The 10,964-nt window shown below is 38.8% G+C and overlaps 1 protein-coding gene across 1 annotated transcript in view; it reads left to right on the forward strand.

Moving 5' to 3' along the window:
• cntd1 (cyclin N-terminal domain containing 1) overlaps positions 1-10,697 on the forward strand; it is a 27,824-nt gene extending 17,127 nt beyond the window's left edge. The window contains exon 8 of the transcript XR_006248629.1: positions 10,536-10,697. The gene's annotated coding sequence lies outside the window, so the exon portion shown is untranslated. The remainder of the gene's footprint in view (positions 1-10,535) is intronic.
• The last annotated feature ends 267 nt before the right edge of the window (positions 10,698-10,964 follow it).

Here is a 10,964-nt window from a genome sequence, read left to right on the forward strand (position 1 = left end):
TTTGACTTTTCTGAACATCTAATGCAATTAACCGAATACATTATGAGTCTTTATGAACAGAAATGCATAATGAACCGGTTTAATTGCATATCTTACGTGTGTTTAGGTTGTGTGTTTATACAAAAACCAACCACACATGTGTTCTTTAAGAAGTGCTGGAGTGTAGACTCTTTCTCCTTCCAGTGTAACAGAAATGAATTGACACCAGGATCTTGCCTCTTCTGAGGTTTCTTCACAGCTTGGTCTAACACTTAGTCCTGCCTCAATCTCACACCATTTCCTTCAGACTCATGTTGCTCAGTTGTTCTCTTTCTTCTCATAAAGTGTACTCGATGTGAACTGCTGTTGATAACCCTGCACCGACGCTCCTCAATCATTCTAGTTAGGGTTTGTTTTAAACTCCAACTAAACGCCTTTTCTACGTGGTTTTAGCTTATCTGTAGTGATTCATTAAAAAGTATGTAGTGGAAAGTACTGAGCTGTAGTTCATGTCTTCAACGTTTGACTCCTTTGCTGAAAGAGTAAAAAACAGTCTGTTTCTCTCGGTTTGGATTTGATTTAATTGCTGCTCGTAGGATCTGTACACAGTTTTTATGGTTGCAGGGTCAGGATCATTAAAAAATGAATGAGCTAACCAAACGAACGGAGTCCAAAACACAGGAGAAAGTCTACAACAGGAGAACTAGAAACTGGAAGAAGACTGGCTCTGTAAAGCAGATACTCGGCGGTGTTTCCTTGTAATCAGATGAGAGCGTGTGAGTGAAGGATTCTGGGAAATGGAGTCCAGGGTGGTGTGAACGTCAACATGATGAATAATGAGACTAATATACAGACTAATTTCATTCATTCATTCATTATGTGACTAGATTTTGGTCAAAATACTATCTACTTGAAACCATCAATAAATAAAGCCTGGAGCAGAAGCAGGTATATTTGTACGAAACACTGGGTTTTTTCCATGTTATTCTGCTCACAAGACTGCATTTATTTGACCTAAAATACAGCAAAAAGTGTTTTTTTAATGAAAATTAAAATCCAAAAATGCATTCGCTTAATTAGATTAAATGTACAAACATCTGATTGTTAGTATTATGCATTTACATGAAAATAATATTCAAATAAAATAATAAAACTGAATGCAGAGAGCTCTAAACAGACAATGCTGGATTTCTGAGGGAAAACTAAAACATTTGATAGTGCTCTATTATTTTTACAGTTTTATTAAATTGTTATTTTTTGATTTATGAGTTCAGTTGATTAACATTGTTTTTATTCATAAAATATAATTAAAATTATCTTAACAGAATTAAAGTTAGAAGACAATGCAGTTTTTCTTTTTATTTGAATAAATTATTAATAATAAATAAATAGATGATTTCATATCATTATATTTATTTAATAAATGTAATAAAATGTTCTTAATTCAATTAATTAGACATCCTTTTTGATTTAAAAAAAGACTGAATTAATTAGGCTCTATGCATTTAATTGACTTTTTCTTGAATGTCTCAGGACTGATGTAGACTGACTGAGAAACACAAGACAATCAGCTCAGTCTCTCTGTTTTTCTGTACTTTAGAACAGATTCTCTCTCTGTTTTATATATATATATATGAGTATATCTGTCTATAGGGCCCACATACAGTATATTTATCAGCAGAAGTAGCCTACTTGTTGTCTGTTTAGTGCCCTTGACCCGTATAATGATGATGTTCAGCTGCTGAAAGGCCACTTCACTTTCACACACACATTCACACACACTTCCATCTGCATTTTTCCTCTTTCTTCACATGTCCTTCATACATCCAGATGAACGTGTGTGTTGTGAAGAGTCTTGTCTTCTCTCTCGTCAGTGTTTGTAAAGAACACACACACGTTTCCTGTCATCACAAACAAAACCATCTTTGCTCAAGATCAAGGAACATTTGATTCTGTTGATCTGAGTTTAATCTGTGTGTCTTACAGCTACATCTTATGTCTTTTGTTTGTAACCTCAACCTTCCTCTACAATCACAGAATAGCTTTCAGTGTGTGTGTGTGTGTGTGTGTGTGTGTGTGTGTGAGTGTGTGAGTGTGTGTGTGTGTGTGTGTGTGTGTGAGTGTGTGTGTGTGTGTGTGTGAGTGTGTGTGTGTGTGTGTGTGTGTGTGAGTGTGTGTGTGTGTGTGTGTGTGTGTGTGTCTGTGTGTGTGTGTCTGTGTGTGTGTGAGTGTGTGTGTGTGTGTGTGTGTGTGTGTGTGTGTGTGTGTGTGTGAGTGTGTGTGTGTGTGTGTGTGTGTGTGTGTGTGTGTGTGTGTGTGTGTGTGTGTGTGTGTGTGTGTGTGTGTGTGTGTGTGTGTGTGTGTGTGTGTGTGTGTGTGTGTGTGTGTGTGTGAGTGTGTGTGTGTGTGTGTGTGTGTGTGTGTGTGTGTGTGTGTGTGTGTGAGTGTGTGTGTGTGTGTGTGTGTGTGTGTGTGTGTGTGTGTGTGTGTGTGTGTGTGTGTGTGTGTGTGTGTGTGTGTGTGTGTGTGTGTGTGTGTGTGTGTGTGTGTGTGTGTGTGTGTGTGTGTGTGTGTGTGTGTGTGTGTGTGTGTGTGTGTGTGTGTGTGTGTGTGTGTGTGTGTGTGTGTGTGTGTGTGTGTGTGTGTGTGTGTGTGTGTGTGTGTGTGTGTGTGTGTGTGTGTGTGTGTGTGTGTGTGTGTGTGTGTGTGTGTGTGTGTGTGTGTGTGTGTGTGTGTGTGTGTGTGTGTGTGTGTGTGTGTGTGTGTGTGTGTGTGTGTGTGTGTGTGTGTGTGTGTGTGTGTGTGTGTGTGTGTGTGTGTGTGTGTGTGTGTGTGTGTGTGTGTGTGTGTGTGTGTGTGTGTGTGTGTGTGTGTGTGTGTGTGTGTGTGTGTGTGTGTGTGTGTGTGTGTGTGTGTGTGTGTGTGTGTGTGTGTGTGTGTGTGTGTGTGTGTGTGTGTGTGTGTGTCTGTGTGTGTGTGTGTGTGTGTGTGTGTGTGTGTGTGTGTGTGTGTGTGTGTGTGTGTGTGTGTGTGTGTGTGTGAGTGTGTGTGTGTCTGTGTGTGTGTGTGTGTGTGTGTGTGTGTGTGTGTGTGTGTGTGTGTGTGTGTGTGTGTGTGTGTGTGTGTGTGTGTGTGTGTGTGTGTGTGTGTGTGAGTATATATAAAATTGAAGTCAAAATCTGAACAACTGACTTGTGATTATAAATGATTTAAAATTTCTGTCTGTAAAAATAATAAAATCGTTTTGTCTAATATTGTAATATATAATAGATCATGAATATTTTTTATGAATTATGTAGAATTATCATTAGAAGATGTATTTCTTTATTTAGCGTGGTTCTGTGTTTCTGCCAGAAGGAAGATCAATGTAGTACATAAAGCAGTCTTCACAATATTGAGTCAATATTTTTCCAGAACCGTGGCATCAAATCTTTAAAAAGTATTCATGGTTTTTGTGGAAGTTGGCAGCAAGTAAACTAGCTTTCCATTCAATATTAAGAGTTACTAGATAGTTTTGGACAGGCTCAAGTTGTATGTGAACCTAATGTCATGTGACGGTCTGTTCTTGTGTCCCACGAGTCGGTTCAGACGTCCGGCGTCATCGAAGGTTTGGAAGAACTCAGGAAATTTCAAAGCAACGTCATATTAGCTTCTTACTTCTGTGATGAAACTTACTGCAAGTCTTGGTGCATCCTTCACAAGAAGCACGATAGCCGTCTGAGCCAAAGAAGAAAGAAATCAAATAATTCTACCGATCGCATTTCTTATAGAGCGTTACGAAATAAGTGCACTAAATGAATTAAAGGCGTAAAGTGATAAACGTAAGTCCAAATAATTCTGTACATTTCTGGACATTGGTCACGTCTGATTTTGTAGCTAAACCGGTCCCGGATTTTCCAAAACATTAGTGAAAGAAGTCATGAAGTCCAAGGCAAAGAACAGATATTTTACAGATATATCATTATTTTAGTCTAAGGAAACTGTTGAGTTTATTCAAAACTACACTTAAGATTCATTTCACTTCATGTCTGTTAGAACTGATAGATTTCTCAAAAAACATCAAGCAGTGGTTACTCTGTTACTAAAAAGATGCAGACCCAAATAATTATTGCCCTATTTCTAAATTTCCAGTCCTAGCAAAAGTCTTCGAATTACTGATAAATGATCAATTAAAAGGGTTTTGTTAGCAAATAACATTCTTAGCATTAGCATTCAGGGTTCAGATCAGGACACAGCACCATGATGCAGATACTTCAGTCTCAGTGATATTATAACTTCTCTCGGTGGTAAAAAGTCCTGTGCTCTATTTAGCGATCCGTCTGAAGCTTTTGAAAAAGTGTTCTGGTCTGAATTAGGAGAGAAATCTGCACAGATCCAAACAGTCCAGCTCTAAACTAATGTCTTAACTATGTCTGTATTTTGATGTTAGAGACAACAGGAGATTTTAGTCATACGTCTGGGTTAAAAATGCTGGATTAATTCGATCATTTGTCTCCTCCAGATGTTCACTGATGGACCGGAGTGCTGTGGATTATTGTGATGTTTTTATCAGCTGTTTGGACTCTCGTTCTGACGGCACCCATTCACATCCATTGCTGAGATGCAGTCATTTTAATTCTGGATGACCTGATTGTGAGCTCTTTTTTATAAAGTAAGTTTATTCTGTCGTGTCAGACACTAACTGATCGTCTGGATCATCTCTGTACAGTATCAGATTTCTCTTTCTGTAGTTCAGTACCGGACATTTGTCATCTGCCCGCTTGGATGCATTCATGTGGGTTTCTGGAAGGGATCGTCTCGGTGTCTCTGAGCGAGGAGCGTGTGTGTGTGTGTGTGCGCTGTTTGCTCAGTCGGTCTCTGACGCACACACACACACACACACACACAGATCTGCGTCACTGTAAGGAACCCACAGAGTTATGATTTTCTCATAGACATACATGCTGTAATATGGCCAGCAGGCCCAAAGGACCGAACTCATCGAAGCAGAACACCAGCATTCACGTCAAGATCTTGTTCTTTAGAAGCATTGGCCTATTCATATAAATATTTCCATCCTTTTTCAGTTTCAGTGTGTAGTTACAGACATGCAAAAATATGGAAAAGCATATGTTCTGTCTTATCATACGTGTATATTAAGTATGTGAATGCTAATATAATAGTAAATGGATAAAATAAATTGAATTAAAATATGAACGATTGGTGCAAAAAGACCAAACACATTCCTAATAATAAAAATTCTGCCAGAATATATAATATACTTATAAACATGCTGCTGTTCAAAATTTTAAATCAGTACAAACAACAAAGTGATTTTATTAAAAGTATAAAAAGTAATGTTATTTGACAAGTGTGCATGTTGAATAAATAAGAATATATTAAACGGCATATTGCTGGTCAAATAATTTGAAACTATTTTACTGTTTTTTAAGTAGATGCATTAATATTGTTGAGTGATTATGTCTGAAAATGTTGCACATTAGATCTTTAATTATAATTTGCTGGAACTCCAAACTAATGTGGCATTGTTTTATGTCTGAAAATATAATTAGCACAAATGGAAAAAGGATAAATGCTGTTTGCAGATGTATTGAGCTCCTGTGCCGAAAGAGCCCCGATGAAACACACAGGACACAATTAGAACAAGAGCACAATCGCTTCTAATTGGCCTCTACCTGTGAATAATTAAAATAGCTGCCGCTTTCTCGGATAAAACACCCACCGCTTCAGTCTGGGAAGATGAACGACAGCTGGGAAAGAAAACACATCGGGAGCAAGATTATATATCAAAGCACTCAGACGCTCGAGAAGAAGTTCTACTGAACAAAGAGGAGCAGATCTGGAGAAATGTCTCAGCAATGGAAGTGAATGGGTGCCGTCAGAATGAGAGTCTGATAGAAACATCGGAGTGATCCACAGCGCTCCGGTCCATCAGTGAACGTCTGGAGAAGATCAAACTAATCCAGCATTGCTCAGTGCTCTCCTGATTCAGACCACTTTAAGACACATTAAAGAGCTTTAAAATACATACATCAAACATAACCTCATTTTACTTACGATCTGTAGTTTGGTGCGTGATCACTCGAATCTCTGCATTACTGTGTGCTTCTACAGGAAGCTTGGTTTTCTGTGACCGTGAGAGAGAGGATGAGTAAAGTGCATCTAGATGAACATACCGTACATATCCAGCCCTGACACACGGGTCATACGAGCAGAACAGCATCAGTGCAGAAGTCCTTGAGTATGAGCTTTTCTGTCCTGAGAGATAAACACATCAGAATCAAAGAAGCATATTCACCAAGAGCATATTTAATTGGTCAGAGAGTATTAGTAAAAATATTTAAAATTTTACAAAAAATGATTTTCCAAACAACACAACGATATAGAATATTAAACAACAAAACCTAATATAATTTTAATAATAATATTTTTTTATATTATTCTGATTTCTGAAGATCATGTGACTCTGAAGTAATGATGCTGAAAATACACAGAAATAAAGTACTGTTTGCAATATAGTTCAATAAAAAATTATAATATTTCACAATATACATTTTTTATTATTAAATAAATACAGCCTTAGTGAGCAGAATAAACTTCTTCCAAATGTAAAAAAACTTAACCCTGATCGATATCAAGAAAACATGTAACACAAAGTCTTACTGTAACAAAACTTTCATTGAAACTTGTCGTGCTAATATAATATGTAAAGAATTCAAATAAATTTGTTAAAAAAAGAATGCAAAAAGCTATTCCACTAGTGTCCGCCAGCGTTTTCAATCAAGATGAATTAATCTGATTCATTCAAAAAAGTCATGTTTTTAATCATTCAGAAGCAAAGTTTCTGGATATGCAAATGAGGGCATCACTGATTGGTGCAGGGCACCTGCTGCATATTTAAGTAGAAAAGCTTTGTGATGAAAAAAAACCACTGAAAAGAGACAAATCCTCCTCGTCCTCCTCCTCTTCATCTTTCTGATCTACATACAGATGAGCTGGTGATGAGTGAGATGTTCATTAGCACACGTGGAAGTAAAGATGATGCTATTCACCGAGGGACAGTTTAACATCTCATCAGTAGAAATGTATATTTACATAATCTTCATTGCATAACGCCTGAGAGAATATCGTGCTGTGAGACAGATACAGATGATGCTGATGTCCAGTGGAAGAAATCCTGTCCTGGACGGAGGGCAGAAGTTCACCAGATATTCTCAGTTATCAGGTTATAAGCTGGATGTCGTGTCCAGACCGAAGCTTCTGGGGGTTTCTGCAGGATCAGACAGACTGAGAAGGAGAGCGGGTTCATCTTAGTCTAAAGCTGTTCAGATGGTGGTGTTGAGATCTACAAATAGAAACCTTGCATAAGAGCCTTGCATTATCATATATGAATATAGCTGCTAGTCCAAACAGAACAGAAAGAAGTGGGATCTTAAACACACAGATCTTACATAACTAACCGACTGGCAAAAACAATATAGAACTAGGAGTAATATTACACACACAAAAATAAAAGTTTTGTCTCTTTCTCTTGCTCATGTTCTCCTATGGAACACAAAAGAAAATAGAACTCAAATTCCATAAACGTTGGGACATTTTTGAATAAAATGAAAAATCACACGAGCCAATATTTTACTCACAATAGAACATAGATAACATAAATGTTTAAACTCTGCTAAATGAGCTCGTTTTAAATCGGATGCCTGCTACAGGTCTTAAAAACGTTGGCCTGCGAGAAACTGAGGGCTGAAAGAGCAAGACCACAAAACGGTTCAGAAGATTTCAGGTCTGTAACATGATTAGTTATAAAAGAGACGTCCCTCGATGAAGATACTTCCAGAAAGCTCTGTCTGTAAACACAATCCTCCGACTAAAGCTCTATCGTGAGAAAAGGAAGACATGCTGAAAGGTCCAGAAAGGTCTGGAGAGACATATGCTCCCCTCCGGATGACGTCTGTTTCAGGGAAGACCGTATTAAAGCACACACTGCAGGTATTACAACAACACGACTTCATAGAAGAAGAGTCCGGATCAAAGACCAACCCCAGAACCTCGATGAAGAGGAGATAAACACGAGACCTGCAGCGGACCACGAGATCGGTCTTCTATTATACATCAAACATTGGCTCGGGATTTTATTCAAATGTAAAACAATTTGTCCCAACATTTTCAGAATTGAAGTTATAGATGCGAGTTGATAAAGTCTGTTTATGACGTTATTATTGAGAGCATTTTCACACACGTGTTTCTTCAAGTGTCCTGGAGACGTCACAGTTCTTCTGGGTTATGTTTTTTCACACGCGTTCAGATCAGATGAGCTGCTGGGTTCTTACAACCAAGCTAAAATGAATGTTTGGAAATACTGACACACTACAGCAGCTTACATCCAAAGAGAGTCCTTCAGCCTGATTTCTGTCCACCTCTCTTCTGAATCAGTGCTTTGGGAGAAATGTGTGGAGCGCTGGGAAACCTCTCCGAGGGCCTGGGGACTGTGTTGATGGCGTTTAGCTCCATGGATGGGTCCTGATCGTTTGTACTGCTGTGATAATTCTTGTCTTATTTCCTCAGCGTAATTAAAGGAAATGTATGTCTTCGTCTCACCCTCTCACCTCCCCTGCTCGCTTCTTAATGGAAAATTGATCGTTGTGACAGAAAGTTCCTGCTTGATCTGTTGTAACAAGACAGCAGTTTCCTGAAGAAAGACAAGCAATCGTCAACATGCACGCGCCGACTGGGCCAGTTTAGAAACAAGTCCTCAGTAGAGATGTTTCAGACGTCCCTCCGCGGTGGATTAGTTAGAGCTGACACGTGTCTGCCTCAGAAATGCTATAATATCAATTTCAAATGGTTTTAGGAAGACGTTGATGCTTCATCGAGTGACTCAAGCTGTATTTTGAAAAAACGCTCGTGTGTTTTTTGTGAATGTAATGAAAGTCAGCAGCGACTTCAGTGACTTTGACTTTTACGCACAAAAACATCCTTCGTGCTGATGATAAATGAACCCGGTCCAGACAGGGTTTGAGTTTATAGGCATCTCGCTGATTTAATATAATAACTGAAATACCAAATATGAAAACAGAGCTGTTTATGATCGTGTCCATTCGTCTATAATCCATACACAAATAAAGCAAACAGAGCAGTGTTTTTATAGAGACTTTGCAAACGCATTTCTTATGATTGTCTCTGAATATTAACCAGGTAATTAAAACCCATAGAAGTTCATTTTCTATTAGATCCATATACTGTCAGTTTGACCCGCACCATTTTTTGACTTGTTGGAAACAGTGCATAAACCCGTGATGTTTTTCTGAGATTCTTTTGAATTATCATTTATATTTGTGTCACTAGTTAGCTTTTCTGTTGACTGCTTGTCATGTTATTTAGAGTGAGTGTTGACTCTGAGGTGCTTGCGTGTTGTGTTTTAAGACCCGAGCGTCACGTGTGTTTGAGATTGTGTGTCACACACTGATTTATTACACAGGCAGCGGCCGGCTCTGCTCCTTTTTATTTGTTATGAATGCCCATCCTGTACTTATCAGAATATAATACGTGTCTGGACGGAGATGATGATGATGATGATGATGATGATGTTGTTGTGGTCCGGCCGGAGCTGACCTACATCTCACACGCATGCAGTGCTGGAGCCTCAGGCAGCTAATATTCACGTATCGATTAGCTTTCAACTTTCCACCCGCTCTGTTCAAGTTCGCTTCTCTTTGCATCTCATTTGATCTTTTTCGGTTCGTTTCCGCAGGTCGGGCCTTCACGTGTGCTTCCTGGTCATTTCCTGTCGGCCGTCTCTGTGGTTTTGTTGCTTGGCTAATATTTAATCCGCTTTTTCCTCGTTCTGCAAAAAACAAGATCACATTTACATCTAGTCATTCAGAAGACACTTTTATTCAAAGTAACCGACGAGAAAAGTGCTAGAACACGTCTTAGACTAATGTAGTTTTTCTATGTAATAAATATTGCTGGGCAACGATTAATTGTGATTAATCACATTCATATTTTGTGTGTACTGTATATCATGCATATATAATATACACATTATTTAGAAAATATGTATGATATAAATCCCAAGTTAATATGTAAACATAACAGGTTCTTAAATAGATACATGATTGTGCTTATATATGTTTCTTTATATTCACAGCATACATGCATATATTATGTAAACAAAAATTATTTTGGATGCATTTTATGTAAATATACTGTGTATTGCATGTGCGTGTCTATATATATATATATATATAAATGATAAATATACACAGTACACACACATATAAAGACTTTTATAGTAGATGGGATTAATCTTAATAATAAATAATAAGAAAACAAATAGAGAAGGTTATGTTTAGAGGCGTTAGAAAACAGACAGAGTTCGAGGGTTAGACGATCAGGTGTTTTTTTAATAATAATAATAGCTATATAAAGTGCTGGAGTGTTGTTCAGAGATGAAGTTAATGCTCAGTGACGTGTGACCGGTCCCCCGAGGACTAGAGGAATTGATCCTGCCGGTTAGCTCTGTGCTAACCAGTCTCTCTCCTCATTATCAGCCGGAGCCGCTATCATGGGGAAGATCAGAAAATGGAAGCTGTCCTCGGCCCCCGGTCGGGGCCCGTCGCGGCCCCGGAGGAAGAGCGTGGAGGGCCTGTGCGCCGGCACTCTTCTAGGGGTCCTGCACACTCGGACCTGGTTACTGGACGCTCAGCTGCTGTATCTTCTGGAGCGGACTCAAGCGGGCCCCGCTCCTCCTCCTCGAGCTCAGTCCCTCTGCTCTTTCTCTCCCTGCAGGGACCTCCACGTCTCCACCGCCTCAGGTGCGTTCTGGAACATGAAACTGCTTTAGCGTCTGGTTTCAGCTGAATCCTCGCTGTGAAACTTTATCTAGTTAAAACGTATGCACTGCTAAATATAGAGTGTACCGTAGTCAGAACTAACTTGATAGAAAGGTAACGAACAGCTTTGAATATTAAAATGATTTC

Source organism: Puntigrus tetrazona, unplaced genomic scaffold, assembly GCF_018831695.1.
Source record: "Puntigrus tetrazona isolate hp1 unplaced genomic scaffold, ASM1883169v1 S000000270, whole genome shotgun sequence".
NCBI classification, from domain to species: Eukaryota; Metazoa; Chordata; class Actinopteri; order Cypriniformes; family Cyprinidae; genus Puntigrus; species Puntigrus tetrazona.